This window comes from Colletes latitarsis, chromosome 11 (assembly GCF_051014445.1).
Source record: "Colletes latitarsis isolate SP2378_abdomen chromosome 11, iyColLati1, whole genome shotgun sequence".
In the NCBI taxonomy this organism is placed as follows: Eukaryota; Metazoa; Arthropoda; class Insecta; order Hymenoptera; family Colletidae; genus Colletes; species Colletes latitarsis.
In genome coordinates this window covers 17,221,142-17,237,381 of record NC_135144.1, presented here as the reverse complement: position 1 = coordinate 17,237,381, position 16,240 = coordinate 17,221,142, and the positions used below count along the sequence as shown (strand labels likewise).

The 16,240-nt window shown below is 39.7% G+C and overlaps 1 protein-coding gene across 4 annotated transcripts in view; it reads left to right on the top strand.

Annotated features, from left to right (window-relative positions):
• The first annotated feature begins 6,503 nt into the window (after positions 1-6,503).
• The window catches only part of LOC143348161 (uncharacterized), a 45,287-nt gene continuing 35,550 nt past the window's right edge, over positions 6,504-16,240 (top strand). For all 4 annotated transcript variants that reach the window (XM_076778074.1, XM_076778070.1, XM_076778071.1 and 1 more), the window contains exon 1: positions 6,504-6,803. The gene's annotated coding sequence lies outside the window, so the exon portion shown is untranslated. The remainder of the gene's footprint in view (positions 6,804-16,240) is intronic.

Below are 16,240 nucleotides of genomic sequence, written 5' to 3'. Positions count from 1 at the left end.
GTGGAGTTTCGGAAACCCGACAAAGGCAAAATGAAGCATGCACTCTTTCTCGATTCTCCGAAGTTGCCCAAAGTAAGTTCGGACCGTCTCGTGGGAGTCGAGAGAGAAAGGCTCACACTTCCCTTCTCGCTCTTGAACAACTAATATCCGACCTCCCGTCAACAGGTCTCCACTGGCCTCTGCTCACCGCTGCTGACCACTCCTGGAATTTCTGACAACGTATAACGATTACGACTGGCTACTGTTAGTCTCTCCCAGTCTCTGCTGACCGCTGCTGACCACTCCTGGAATTTCTGACAACGTATAACGATTACTACTGACGTCTGCCAGCCTCCGCTGGCCTCTGCTGACCGCTGCTGACCACTCCTGTTACTTCTGACAACGTACAACGATTACGACTGGCTACTGTTAGCCTCTCCCAGCCTCTGCTGACCATCGCTTATATTTCTGACAACGTATAACGATTACTACTGACTTCTGCCTGCCTCCGCTGGACTCTGCTGACCGCTACTGACCACTCCTGATACTTCTGACAACGTATAACGATTACAACTTCCTACTGCCTGCCCCTGCTGGACTCTACTTGCCTCTGCATGCCTCTGCTGGCCTCCGTTGGCCTCTGCTGACCGCTGCTGACCACTGCTGACCACCGCTTATATTTATGGCAACGTACAACGATTACTACTGGCTACTGCCAGCCTCTGCTGACCTCTGCCAGCATCTCCCGACCTAAGCTGGCCTCTGACAACATCTCCCGACGTCAGCTGACCATCGCTGACCACTGCAGACCGTTGCTGACAACTTGTGACATGATATAATATAATATAATATGTTTATATGTATTAAAGTTTTGTATAATGTAAATCTATGACAATAAATGATATAATTTCAAAGTATTCAATGTGTTCTCATCATTTTTTACCGTCCTTTTCCTCTCCAAATCATTCTCTTACCTATAAGATGCGTACCACCTTCTTCGCAAGTTCACTAGCATTTTAGAAATGTTTCGGGAACTTTGGAAATCCGAATTTGGCCTTGACCTTGGCCCAGTTTCGAAAGTGGGTCAAGGCCATTCGAATCTTAGAAAAATTCCGGGCAGTTTGAGAATCCGGATTTGGCCTTGACCCAATTTCGAAAGTGGGTCAAGGCCATTCGAATCTTAGAAAATTTCCGGGCGCTTCGAAAATCCGGATGGCCTTGACCCAATTTCGAAAGTGGGTCAAGGCCATTCGAAATTTCAGAAATCTTCCGGCCGACTTGGAAATCCGGATGGCCTTGACCCAATTTCGAAAGTGGGTCAAGGCCATTCGAAATTTCAGAAATCTTCCGGCCGACTTGGAAATCCGGATGGCCTTGACCCAATTTCGAAAGTGGGTCAAGGCCATTCGAAATTTTAGAAATCTTCTGGCCGACTTGAAAATCCGGATGGCCTTGACCCAATTTCGAAAGTGGGTCAAGGCCATTCGAAATTTTAGAAATCTTCTGGCCGACTTGGAAATCCGGATGGCCTTGACCCAATTTCGAAAGTGGGTCAAGGCCATTCGAAATTTCAGAAATCTTCGGGCCAACTTGGAAATCCGGATGGCCTTGACCCAATTTCGAAAGTAAGTCAAGGCCATCGAATCTTAGAAAAATTCCGAGCGCTTTGGGAATCAGGATTTGGCCTTGACCCAGTTTCGAAAGTGGGTCAAGGTCACCGGCATTTCAGAAAACGCTCCGGGCACTTTGGAATTCCAGTTTTAAGTAGAGAAACGGTTTCTTATAACTAAGGGAATAGTGGGGAGAGGAAAAGAAAGGTAAAAGTGATGAGAACACATAGAATTCTTTGAAATTATATCATTTATTGTCATAGATTTACGTTATACAAAGTTTTAATACATGTACATCATGTTAGAAGTTGTTAACAAAGGTCAGCGTGGTCAGCAGGGGCCAGCAGAGGTCAGCAGAGGGATGCAGAGGCATGCAGAGACTAGCAGGGGCAAGCAGTAGCAAGTTGTAATCGTTATACGTTGCCAGAAGCATCAGGGGTGGTCAGCAGAGGTCAGCAGAGGCTGGGAGAGGCAGGCAGAAGTCAGTAGTAATCGTTATATGTTGTCAGAAATATTAGCGGTGGTCAGCAGAGGCCAGCAGAGGCCAACGGAGGCAGGCAAAAGTCAGTAGTAGTCGTTATACGTTGTCAGAAATATAAGCGGCGGTCAGTAGAGGCCAGCAGAGATCAGCAGGGGCGAACAGTAGCATGTAGTAATTGTTATACGATGTCAGAAGCATCAGGGGTGGTCAGCAGTGTTCAGCAGAGGGCAGCAAAGGCATGCACAGGCAAGCAGAAACCTGCAAAGGCAAGCAGAGACTTGTAGGAGCATGCAGTAGTAAGTATTAATCGTTATACATTATCAGAAATACCTGCAGTGGTCAGTAGCGTTCGGCAGAGGCCAGGAAAGTTCAGCAGAGACAAGCACACGCTGACAGAGATCAGCAAAGACCAACAGAGGGTAGCAGAAGTCAGTAGTAATCGTTATAGGTTGTCAGAAATATAAGCGGTGGTCAGCAGAGTCCAGCAGAGGCAAGCAGTAATCAGGAGCAGTCAGTAACAGTCGCTGTATGGTGTCAAAAGTTGTCAGGAGTTCTGTACTTTTGTCAGCACTGGTCATCAGAGGTCATCTGAGGCAAATAGAAACCAGGAGTAACTTGCAGAGTTTAGTAATGCACTCTAGGAAAGGCAAGTAAAAATACCTGGCCAGTCGAGATTCTAAATCGTATGCCGTAGATGGGAGGTCGGATTTCAGTTGTTAAGAGCGAGAAGGCAAATGTGAGCCTTTCTCTCTCGACTCCCACGAGGCGGTCCGAAATTACTTCGGGCAGCTTCGGAATAATCGAGAAAGAGGGCATGTGTCAGTTTGCCTTTGTCGACTTTCCGAAACTCCACGAGCTCACGTACGCTTGATCTTCCATGTGTGAGTAGGACACCGGGTGCTGAATCTGGCATCTCTGCGTAGAAGGCTCTGGCGACGCGACGGCCCTGAGGGCAACATCGTGCTGATTGGACAGCTTTTGGATAACGTCGTCGATGAATTTGCAGAATAAGAATGGGAACGATATCGTCGGGAGGATGCTCGATGGTCGTAAAACGACAATAAAACTGAAGTGAAAGAAACAATTTTAAAGTAACTTTCGATATTGATAGTTTTTCATGCTGGAACAACTGGACGATTCGCGCAGCCCTGTTCCATCGGACACCCATTCATACAGAGCTGGAAACGTGAACTCGAGCACCCTGTATAACTTGTTATTATACCCTGTATAACATAATTATATTTCGACATGAAATTTTTCATGACACAATATGCTTTTTTTTCCTTTTCTTGTGCAATTAAGAAGCCCCGAATGTAAAACGAACGATTATCGTTCTCAAAATCAAAGAATTGCAGATCGTGTTTATTTCGATTGATTTATCGATAAAGTCTTTATTATGCAAACATAAAATTGTATACGTCGTGTATCGAATAGGATATTTGCATAAAGGCTAAGTACTTTAAAACTAACCTTAAAGAAATCGGACGTATAATTAAACGTAAAATAAAAGAAATGGATGATTTGGTAGAGGAAGTATGGAAAAGAACAATTAAGTTTCGAGCAGGTGTGATTTTGGAAATTAAAGAATATCGACTTCTTTGTTGTTTCTTGTCTAAAACGTGTCCTACGGGTTCGTCAGTATTCGTTACGGCTGGAACAAGTCGCTAACGATGGGATTTAATCCCTCTCAAGCATCTTGATCCAAAGAAACGAAAGGAATCTCAAATGTTTGGCGTGACCTTCGCGATTGAAAGTCTTGGAAATTTTGTAAAGTTTCGAATGCCTTCAAGGTTAAATACTTGCAATGTGCCCCGCACATTCGAAATCAGTACGTAAAATACGGACGTAGAAAGGCAGTAAAAGATGCAAATTCTTCGACATTTCGACGAGAACGTTAGTTCCAGAGAACGAAGTCGGTTCAACGTTTTCCAAAGTTTTTAGTTTCACACGGTTTCCGAGATAGTCAATTTCAAGTCTCTACCTATACGTTTTCATTGTTTCGTGCAAAAGCACGGTTTTTCCGTTGAGATCGATTGAAGCGCCGCGAGACGACTGTCTGACAAGGTAAACAATTAACGTCGTCACGAGAATTCTGTTCAATTACATCATCTGATTTAAAATAATAGAGACACGAAACAGTCGGAAATTACTTCGGGCAGCTTCGGAGAATCGAAAAAGAGGACACGTGTCAGTTTGCCTTTGTCGACTCTCCGAAACTCCACGAGCTCACGTACGCGTGATCTGGCATAGTGTGAGAAAGTGGAGTGAGGTGTTCCCGGTGCACCTGGGGCTCCATCTATGCCAGTAAATCGACAGGGGCGACAGCGTCAATTTCAATGCCCCCGTCACAAGATTCTCTGCCTCTTACGTTAGAATAACGTTATTCGATAGTTTTTCATTATAAACTTGCCTACTTTAAGAGGTTTTCTAATCGTGAGATTTGATTCTGATGTTACTTTTTCTAAATAGAATATAAAGTTATCCTTGCAAATGACGCATGCATGGCGAGTAAATTAAATTTACTCTTATCATTGAACTTTTCGAGTGCCATGAATGTATTCTGCACTTTTGATTCGGTGGAAATTAATGCAAAAAAATTTGACATCGCTTATGGGACAAGTTAATGGGTAAAATTAATTCCGCGTCGCAAATTCTGTTTTCGACCGACACGAAACAGCTTGCTATGAAGATTTTTGTTATTTTTAACACGTTCGTTATTACGCTTCAGATATTCATGCCAATTCCCGCGGGAAATCGGCGTCACATATACGCCATAGCTATGAGTATGGTCTGGTGTGAACAAATGAGGTATGGACTACATAGCCCACCTCCTGTATCCGCCACTGGGCGCAGACATTTTTTCCTTTATTGAATTAATCAAGCTTTTTTTGTAATCTGGAATCAAACAGTTAAAATTGGAAAAAGTTATTGAACTGCAGAATTGCTCAAAATAATAAATATTACAGGTTGTTTGACGTCTCGAAAATTGGTAAATATTGCCTGATGGCGACACTCAACGAGGGATAAATAGACTTATGCATTTCCCAATAATTAATAGGGAATGTTCAATGGCAGATACGGTGAAGCTTCAATGAAAATGTTTGTGAAATAATGGTCGAACAACGGGTTCACATTTCATAAGAGGCTAAACGAATTGAGGATCGATGGTAAATAACAAATAGTCTATTTTATTTCAAATCGTACGTGTTCTGCTACAACATTCCACAAATTAAATTGTGCAACAGTTAACCCTCTATGGGCCCGTGTAACTTTCAGGTCACATGTTAATATATCGACATTTTACAAAATAATTTTAGTTTTCTCACAAGATGACGAGTACGTATTAATTATTTAATGTTTCTGAGATAACTAATAACTAGACTGCGGATATTTATGCATTTATGGGAAATTTAAATTTTCAAAAAACTACAGAATGTATTTAATATGCTAAAATATAAGAAATGTTTCAAGTAAAATACGAATTATTATATTTAGGGGTTGAGACAACCCTCTATAAAGTTCCCATTTCATTAATTCTATTAATAAAAATACGAATTTACATAAAGATCCGCAGTCTACTAATAACAATATTGATGACGGTTGGCAGCATCATATATCAAAGTGGTTCGTAAGTTTATATTCAAGAAAAAAATTCGGCCCATAGTGGGTTAATTTCATAATTAGTTTCAATTTTAATTTCCGTGTTACCAATTTGACAAATGGTTGCGAATGTAATAAAGACTTTCGAGTGCCAGGAACAGAGTAGCAGACATTTTAGAATAAGTAAAAGTGTTACAATTTATTTTAAAGTTGTGATGATTTCATTATCATTCTAATTATTAGTAAGTTAAACGTTAGTGAATTACTAGGTAAAATATACATATACGGTTTAATATAAAATATTCTACCCAGTTCTGGTTACCGTCTATAAAGTAGTCACGTGACAGCCAATTATGGCGAAAAGATTAAATTGACAGAGTGGATGTAAAAGTACATTCGTAGCGGTTGCACGACATTTTGACTATTTGCACTTTACAAACACGCCGAACCATTGTTGGTAAAACTCATTACGACAGTTTCAAACTGATTCCATCTAACTTGGTCAATAATCAAAATCCGTGAAACAACAACACTTGAGGTGCAAATCTGTCACGAACTGATCGAAATATGTTTATAAATACAAAACCAATCATCGATGTTGCGTGATACGCCTTTTTAAAACTCGTCTTTTCACGTTCTGCAAGAGCGTGTATAATGTCTTTCAAATAAATGTTGACTACTGCTGTGGCACGATGCGAACACGTCGGAACGAGATTTAAAAAATGGCGGGTCGGCGGAGCCCCCGTGGCCCGTTTCCAGCGTTTTGCAGCCCTGGTTCTCGACGAACGGGGGGTTAGGGTGGCGCATGTGCGCCGTCGGAAGATAACGAGCATGAGTAGGACGTGGGTCGTCGTGCGTCGCTGCAGAGGGCCGAGAGAGCGTGTCTCCTGCGGAACACAGCTGGCACGGACCGTCAAGATGTAAGCCGTCGGGGGCAGAAGACGCGTTCCACGGTTAGCCGCTGGCCCAGGTCGAGAAGAACGTCGCGATAAGAGAGGAACGGCGGCGAAGCAGGTTGGCGAGGGAACGTACGGAAGATCAAACTGGGCCGATCCAGCGTAGAGGATGGTGTAGCAGGGAACGGCGGGGATCGATTGCTTCCCGATAGTTGGCATGGAGGACACAACACTGGGGTAAGTGAGACACCGGGGTTCCCGTGGCCCGTTTAAAGGGGCACGTTCCGTGTTATTCGCCAGGATTCGACGATCGATGACTACCACGGGGATCCCTGCGAGATCTACCCGACCAGCACCTCGTGTGCGATTGCGTTCTTGTGTGTCCGTGTCTGTGAAAAAAAAAAAAGGGGAACGCACCATGGTTATTAATCGATAATATATCGAATGTTGGTGACTGTGCTTCGTCTCTCCGGTGCAGTGATTCTTAACCTTCTTGAGCCCGTGGCACAGCCTAGATAGAAGAGCTTACTCGGTAGCTTTTAGGGGGGTTCGTGGCGTAGCTCGGGGAACGATAGCCTGACACAGTTTTTCACCGTCGACAGTGCGTCAATAGTGAATAGTATTCGAGATAAACGTAATAAATTATCTGTATCGGCGCTCCTAACAAAATACAGCCCAAAGTCCGGGGACAGGTCCTGCCATCGACAGTCAGTTCTCGATACTATCAGCGGAAAGTGCAACACGGATATGGAAATTCTAGCTTATTTTTCTGCCCCAGTCATCGTTCGATCATTTACTCTCGAAATTAACTGTACGCGACAGGGTGGATAGCTGGGACGGCCATCTAGAAAATGCCCGTTAGAATGCCAATAGCATCGATGACCAATTGCTCTACCACCTTCCGAAGGGTTCGCATTTCCATGGTGTTTCCGTTCAATATAGAAACCACTGAAATTTTCAGACTTCTCTCCAAGCATTTACCATCGAAACTGAAAGTATCAGCTATCGCAACTTCTGTTTTCTGAACGCGTCGCGAGTCGAAACGGCTTTTAGGTTCAGGGAAAGATTAGGCAACATGTTTTTATTGCGTTTAGTCAATGCCTAGTCCAGTGATTCGATACGACACTCTAATGAGAAGCAAACGAAACGTTACTTGTTCTAAAACGCTTTAAAGGTGCCTGTTATCGGTGCTTTCAGCTTATACGTGGGATGATCGAAACTATGGAAAATAAAAATTCAACAGATCGTTGGGTGTCTAGACACAGCGGTTAATGCCTGATGTCTTTTGCTAAGATACACTGTATATTATTTTATATGAAATCTTTATCGGTAGCGGAAAAAAATCGTTTCAGCAAAGCTTTATACCACTGAATTTGAATTTCATACAGGTGTAATCTCTCCATCTCCCCTATATTCACCACCCTGAACCGAGGGAGGGGAACTGAACTAACAGTGAGTCACTTACCCCCCCCGATAAGAATCAAATGCATTAACACTGAATTTTCAAACTTCAGGTTACGAAGTAATTATTGGGTAGAATAACAGGGCCTTTTGCATAGTTTATGCTGCTACACAAATGCTATTTTATTATCAATCACGATGATTTGGGAAGTGGGAACCTTCCTTCTCCAGTAATACGTTAACTAAACTCATTTCAAGTTTATCCAACGTGTTATTGTATAACTTATTAAAAGATTAAGTTTATACAGGGTGTTCGGCCATTCTAGAGGCCAAAATAAGACAAAAATCAAGAATACCAATTTGTTGATGGAGGCTTCATTAAAAAGTTATTAACGTTTACAGTTCTGCCTGTACAGAATTTTTTTTCTCGAAAATGCGTAGGATTTCGGGGGTATGTGTAATAACCAAAAATGATTGTAATTGACCCCCGCAACCGAAAATAATTTTTCCAAAATGATTTGAAATTTTCTTTTTCCATCGAAAAATTTGATAGCTTCTCGAATTTTTTTTCTAGAAAGTGGGTAGGATTTCAGGGGTATGTCTATTCACCAAAAATGATTGTAATTGACCCCCACAGCTAACAATATTTTTTTCAGAACGATTTGAAATATTTTAATTTCGTCGAAAAATTTCACACCTTCTCGAATTTTTTTCTAGAAAGTGGGTAGGATTTCAGGGGTATGTCTATTTATCAAAAATGATTGTAATTGACCCCCACAGCTAACAATATTTTTTTCAGAACGATTTGAAATATTTTAATTTCGTCGAAAAATTTCACACCTTCTCGAATTTTTTTCTCGAAAATGGATAGGATTTCAGGGGTATGTCTATTCACCAAAAATGATTGTAATTGACCCCCTCAACCGAAAATAATTTTTTCAGAATTAAATAAAAACTTTTTTTTTCGTCGAAAAATTTAAGCACCTACCCCCTGTCGATTTTTCTTAAAAATTCATTTTTCATTTTTAGTAATTTTGTATGATGCCCTACAGAAAAGTTGTCTAATACTTTTTTGTAGGTACCCATGAGCTCCACTTCAGAAAAAAGTTTCATTGAAATATATTCACAATTATAGGAGTTATGGCTGTTTGAAAATGGGACCATTTTTATGGGGTTTTCCTCATTTTGCGGGGTCAAGGACCAACTTTTCGAATATTTTTACGATTTGTACATATTCTCCGTCAAAATACGCGTAGTTTGCTTTTTTAAACATAAAATCGTCCAATCCGTTCAGAAGTTATGACGTTTTAAAGATTCGCATGAAAATTCGGTTAGAAATTATATTTTCGGTAAGGAAATTTTTTCTCGAAACTGTGTAGGATTTCGGGGGTATGTCTGTTGACCAAAAATGCTTGCAATTGACCTCTGCAACTATAAATAATTTTTCCATGACGATTCGAAAGTCTTTTTTTCCACCGAAAAATTTCAGCACCTAACCGATTTTTTTTCTCGAAAGTGGATAGGATTTCGAGGGTATGTTTATTCGCCAAAAATGATTGTAATTGACCCCCACAGCTAACAATATTTTTTTCAGAACGATTTGAAATATTTTAATTTCGTCGAAAAATTTCACACCTTCTCGAATTTTTTTCTAGAAAGTGGAGAGGATTTCGGAGGTATGTGTAATGACCAAAAATGATTGTAATTGACCCTCGAAACGAAAAATAATTTTTCCAGAACGATTTGAAATTTTTGAATTTAATTGCTAATAATTTTTTAACGAAGCCTCTATCAACGAATTGGCATTCTTTCGTCTTATTTTGGCCTCTAGAATTTCCCATTAAAACTTTTCCCAGGGTTGGCCGTACACCCTGTATAATAAGCTTAAAATGGTAAATATTTTCTCAAAATTCATTCAAGATCGACTCAATAGAAGTCTTGCACCAGTGAGATAGCCTGAATTGAGTTCAAATTCAGTGATCTGAATTTTTGTCGTCCTCAGGAGCGACCGAAGGATCGCTTCTGAGACAATTTCATCCGTGTTATCGTTCTTTTTAATCTACCTAACGAAAACAATGAATTGGAACTGAATGCGCGGTGAGAAATCGTATTCGGACAATGAACGTCTACGAATCTGGCTTTCAATCGGCGTCGTTTCGATTCTCGTTCACCGTTGTTTTCGTCTAGCATGCTCGTGAAGTAGTTTCGAATTCATCGAGGGTTGCTCGTTTCCGTTTGTGCGACCGCCCCGATCGGCGACCCTAATAAAAAGCCTCGGACCACGTCCCGTTCTCCAGCATAGGGATGCTGTCCCTAAGTGAGTGGGGCACCCATTGTCTTCATCTTTGTGAATCGTACTCTCTGGTTCATGTACAGCGCGGTTTAGAAACGGTTGATGAAATCGTCTCTCTCCAATTCTCTGTCCCTTTTCTGGCCTCGACAGACTAATGTGTTCGTCGAACGCAGTCGCCTGGAATCCATTCTCCAGGTTCGAATGTGTTCCCGATTTCTTGCAACGGAGACTCCCATACTCGCGGAAGAGGGTGAGACTACAGAGAGGTGGGAAAAATTTTGTTCGAACAATAGGTAGCCGGCAAGACCAACGTATAGCAGTTCGTTCGATTGTACGGTTAAATTTTAATTTTTTGAAATACTTTATTTAAACAATATTATCGAAACTTGACTTCTGTGATATTTATTTTAGGTTGTGACTATACTTGCATATTTTTTCTAAGTAGCCACTTTTCTTACAATGTATTTTAATTCGTATCTATCGTTAATATAAAGTTCAAAGTCTGTGTGTTTGTGATTTCCCTGTAATTCTTACTATTTTGGTTCGAGCTGGATGAAATTTTGTTCAGTTGCTCTCTATAGTCCGACAGAACGTATAGGCTATTTAATTTGCGAAAATACTAATTAGAAAAGGTATTTCGTGGCTTTAAAATTTATTTTATTTGGCTCGTCAGCGAAACTGTTGCGCGCCCGCGGCATAGAACATCAGGTGAAATTGAACGAGATGAGATTATTTACGTAAGCAAGATAAAAAAAGGAACGTTACTTACGGGACGACCTGGTATCTTTCCGTGCTGGCGTCGACTAGCTTCGCTGTAGAGACCGCAATTGTCAGTTCCATCGCTCTGACCCACCCCCCGGGGAATCTCGAGGTCATCGTTGCTCTGAAAGCAAGATTTCAGTCTAGAGGGTAGTCTTTCTCGGTTAGAACGAAAATCGAATTTTTCTTTTCGCGTTTTACTGGGAATTCGAACTTTCAAAAATGTTACGTCGAGATTCGAAAAATTGGTGAAAATATTTTAATAAAACTTGCAACCTACTCAGCCTATATCTAAATCCACATCTGTGGTTACTATAGTTATACGTATGTGTATTAAGTTTCACGTAATTGTGTTTATCGCGCACTTCGTACCATAACCTATACTTATATTAATCTTTATTGCGATACTTTCGTTTTTCTTTACTTAATACTTCGTTTCCTTTTACATACAGGATGTTCGGCCACGCCTGGGAAAAATTTTAATGAGGGATTCTAGAGGCCAATATAAGACGAAAATCAAGAATATCAATTTTTTGATGAAGGCTTCGTTAAAAAGTAATTAACAATTAAATTCAAAAATTTCAAATCGTTTTGGAAAAATTATTTTCGATTGTGGGGGTCAATTACAATCATTTTTGGTGAATAGACATACCACCGAAATCCTACCCCCTATCGAGAAAAAAATTCGAGTAGATACTGAAATTTTTAAACGAAATTAAAAAAATTCAAATCATACTAAAAAAATTGTATTTAGTTACAGGGGTCAATTACAATCATTTTTGGTCATTACACATACCTCCGAAATCCTACGCATTTTCAAGAAAAAAATTCCTTACTGAATACCGAATTAGGTGTTTAAATTTTTCGACGAAAAAAGAAAAATTCAAATCGTTCTGAGAAAATTATTTTCGGTTGTGGGGTTCAATTACAATCATTTTTGGTGAATAGACATACCCTCGAAATCCTACGTACTTTCGAGAAAAAAATTCAAATAGGAGGACAAATTTTTCGACAAAATTAAAAAATTTCAAATCGTTTTGGAAAAATTATATTCGGTTGCGGGAGCCAATTACAATCATTTTTGGTCATTACACATACCCCCGAAATCCTACTCAGTTTCGAGAAAAAAATTCCTTACCGAAAATATAATTTCTGGCCCAAAATGTCTGCCCGAATTTTCATACGTATCTTTAAAACGTCATAACTCCTGAACGGATTAGACGATTTTAATGTTTAAAAAAGCAAACTACGCGTATTTTGGCGGAGAATATGTAGAAATTCTAATAATATTGAAAAAGTTGTTCCTTGGCCCCGTAAAGTTAGAAAAACCCCATAAAAATGGTCCAATCTTCAAACAGCCATAACTCCTACAACTGTGAATATATTTCACTGAAACTTTTTTCTGAAGTAGAGCTCATGGGTACCTACAAAAAAGTATTAGACAACTTTTCTGTAGGGAGTCAAACAAAATTACTAGAAATGAAAAACTAATTTTTAAGAATAATCGACTGGGGGTAGGTGCCTAAATTTTTCGACAAACAAGAAGAATTTCGAATCATTCTAAAAAAATTATTTTCGGTTGCGGGGGTCAATTACAACCATTTTTGGTCATCAGACATACCCTCGAAATCCTACCCAATTTCGAGAAAAAAATTCGAGAAGGTGTGAAATTTTTCGACGAAATTAAAAAATTACAAATTGTTCTGAAAAAAATATTGTTAGCTGTGGGGGTTAATTACAATCATTTTTAGTAAATAGACATACCCCCGAAATCCTACCCACTTTCGAGAAAAAAATTCAGTATGGGCGGAACTTTAAACGTTAATAACTTTTTACCAAAGCCTCCATCAAGAAATTGATATTCTTGATTTTCGTCTTATTTTGGCCTCCAGTATTTCCCATTAAAATTTTTCCCAGGGGTTGCCGAACACCCTGTATAATCCCATTGGAATAAAGGTGTATTACTATTATTACACTACCACAAACGTGGAAACACGTATTCTGATTGGTAGTCTGCAGTTGGATGCACAAGCTGATTGGCGATGACTCCGTTGCGTTTGTGCTAACGCGGACAAGTTTCTTTGAAGCTAGCGTACAATTGATTTCATTGAAAACCCCTCAACGAGACTGTACGAACTATAGGAAAGAAATGATTATAGAGGGGCACAGTGGCATACTGTGGGGCAGAAGGGGGTGTACAATTTGTCATATGCGACGGCAGGGGTGGATCTAAAAGCCTTTTATATATATTAGTTTTTGAACTATCGTTCTCACGATTTCAAATTTGTTCATAATTTATTTGTTAATATTTTTATCTGATAGCTTAAATACTCGAGTTAGGTAATGTTGGAAAAAGGTCGGTTCTCCGTCGTGGATATTTGCTATTCAAGCACGGTAAGCTGGCTTTAAAAGTAATTGAAATCGTAGTTTGATTAATAATCTGAATTTTCGACGGTGGATTTTCATCGATCTTGAGAATTATGACCGGATGGGTTTCAAAGTTGGTACGCGTGCCAAGACGTTTGCGACAAACGAGACGACAATTCGAGAGAAGACTCTCCGACGCCACGTAAAAGACGATTGATTAAAAACCAGAAGAATTGGAACGTGAGATTTCGGAGAAAAGGAGAGGCAATATACATGGCCTTGCAACAGAGGATTAGCCACAAGTGTCGTTAATTTTTTAAATTCGTGGCCTTTGTGTCTGAGAAAAATTAATTAATCGCCGCATAAATATTCATTTTTGAATATTCGCTCTTGTAATGCAAAAAGGAACAACTCCGAACTTTTTGTTGCTGCGAAAACCAAGAGACGAGGCCGCCTCTTTAACTGTCTGGTCGATTGTTCGTTGGCGGAATCTTGGACGATTGTTGGGTTCGATGCACCGACGGGCAAATTCGCGGAGATCGTTCGCGACGAACGTTAGTTGGAGAGCTTCCAACGTTAATAGAGTCGCACCACCCGCGCCCCACGGCGCGAAAAAGTTGTTAGGGGCTATTTACCTGAGGGCTCTAACCGACCTCTAGACTTTTCGAGCCCGCGGAAAGCCGGTCTGGAAAGCTTGAACACGTTGGAAAGTTCTCCCAGGGACTTCTTCGGGGCTTCGTTTTCTCTTTCCAGCGATTCGTCGCCTCTAATTCGCCTACTGGGTCGTCCACTGGAAACAATATTACGCTTAATATCTTTGTCGTCTTAAATAATGCTGGAAAGTAATCTAGTGTTCGTGACGTCGAACGGTAATTTTATGTACGTGTGTTGGCAATGGTGAGGGAGTACAGATCTGAGCGACGCCAATCAGAGGACGATCGAATGAATATCAACCGAAATGGTGGATGAACTAGACGATCGTTACATGAGAGATTGTTAATTGTATTTCCTTTTGTTATATTCTGTACATATATTATAATAAATTACAACGAATAACAAGAATAAATATGTCGTAGACGGAGAGTCTCGGACGAGTACGCCTGACTATCGCGTTTGTTCAATTTCCTTCGTTCGTAGCGCTATAGCTCGTCGTGGAAGCTCCCCCCACTATACTTCGTTGAACGAGAAACGGCAGCTATCTGTCTGATGATCGCCCTTGAGTCCCCTTTGAGCCTAGTGAACATAATACAGTGTCGAATTCCGAGTGAAAGCAGAAATTAATGTACGAGTATCTTTTTATAAATAAATTTATTACAATTTCAAAGCATAACGTAATGGCGATCGAATAAATAATTTTTTACGTGTTTCTGTAATTTTATTATTTCCCATTTTTTTTTTTTTTCAATATTCATCTACTAAAGAGCAATCAACTTCAGTCGATATTATGCATTAACGTTTGTTGAAGTTTCTTTTCTATAACAAGCGCCAGGTACATCCCTTAAGTGGTTAATACACGTATTAAAAGCCCCTATAGGATCAGTCAAGGCCAGGCCTGCGATATGCAATTTCTTTATCGTGGTTGGAAGTGTTTGCAAACGAAACACGATGAATATTAAGTTTCGAGTAAATTTCTCCTTGCTGGAACACTTCCGCGGCAGTCTTAATTATAACGGCGTCGTTTTCATTCCAAGCCCCGACTCACAAATCATATAAGATTATATGCAACACGTTCGTGCATATGTCGTTTGACTGGAATATGCAAATAACACGTATTACGGAGAGCGTGCAACGTGAAAAACGTACTTTTAAATTCCTCAGACCACTAATTTCCCAATATTATAGAGCGTAAAAAAAATTGTACCGACATACTTAGATACATAACCTCAAAAAACATTAATCGAACATGTGTACTACTATTTAAATGTCATTCATACACCATTATACAGGGTGTCCGGCCACCACTGGGAAAAATTTTAATGGGAGATTGTAGAGGTCAAAACAAGACGAAAATCAAGAATATCAATTTGTTGATGGAGGCTTCGTTAAAAAGTTATTAACAATTAATGTCAACAATTTCAAATCGTTCTGGAAAAATTATTATCAGTTGCAGAGGTCAATTGCAATCATTTTTGGTGAATAGGCATACACCCGAAATCCTGCGCATTTTCGAGAAAAAAATTCTAGAAGGTGTGAAATTTTTCGACAAAATTAAAAAATTTTAAATCCTTTTGGAAAAATTATTTTCGGTTGTGGGGGTCCATTAGAATCATTTTTGGTCATTAGACATACCCTCGAAATCCTACCCACTTTGGAGAAAAAAATTCGAGGTGTGACATTTTTCAACAAAATTAAAAAATTTTAAATCGTTCTAAAAAAATTATTTTTGATTGCAGGGACCAATTATAATAATTTTTGGTCAATAGACATACCCTCGAAATCCTAACCATTTTCGAGAAAAAAATTCCTTACCGAAAATATAATTTCAGACAAAAATGTTTGCCCGAATTTTCATGCGAATCTTTAAAATACCATAACTTCTGAACGGATTGGACGATTTTAATGTTCAAAAAGCCAAACGCCGCGTATTTTAGTGTAGAATATGTACAAATCGCAAAATTATTCGAAAAGTTGGTCCTTGACCCCGCAAAATGAGAAAAACCCCATAAAAATGGTCCAATTTTCAAACAGCCATAACTCGTACAATAATGAATGTATTTCAATGAAACTTTTTTCTAAAACAGAGCCCATGGGTACCTACAAAAAAGTATTAGACAACTTTTCTGTAGAGTGTTAAATAAAATTACTAAAAATCGTGAACGAATTTTTAAGAAAAATCAACAGGGGGTAGGTGCCT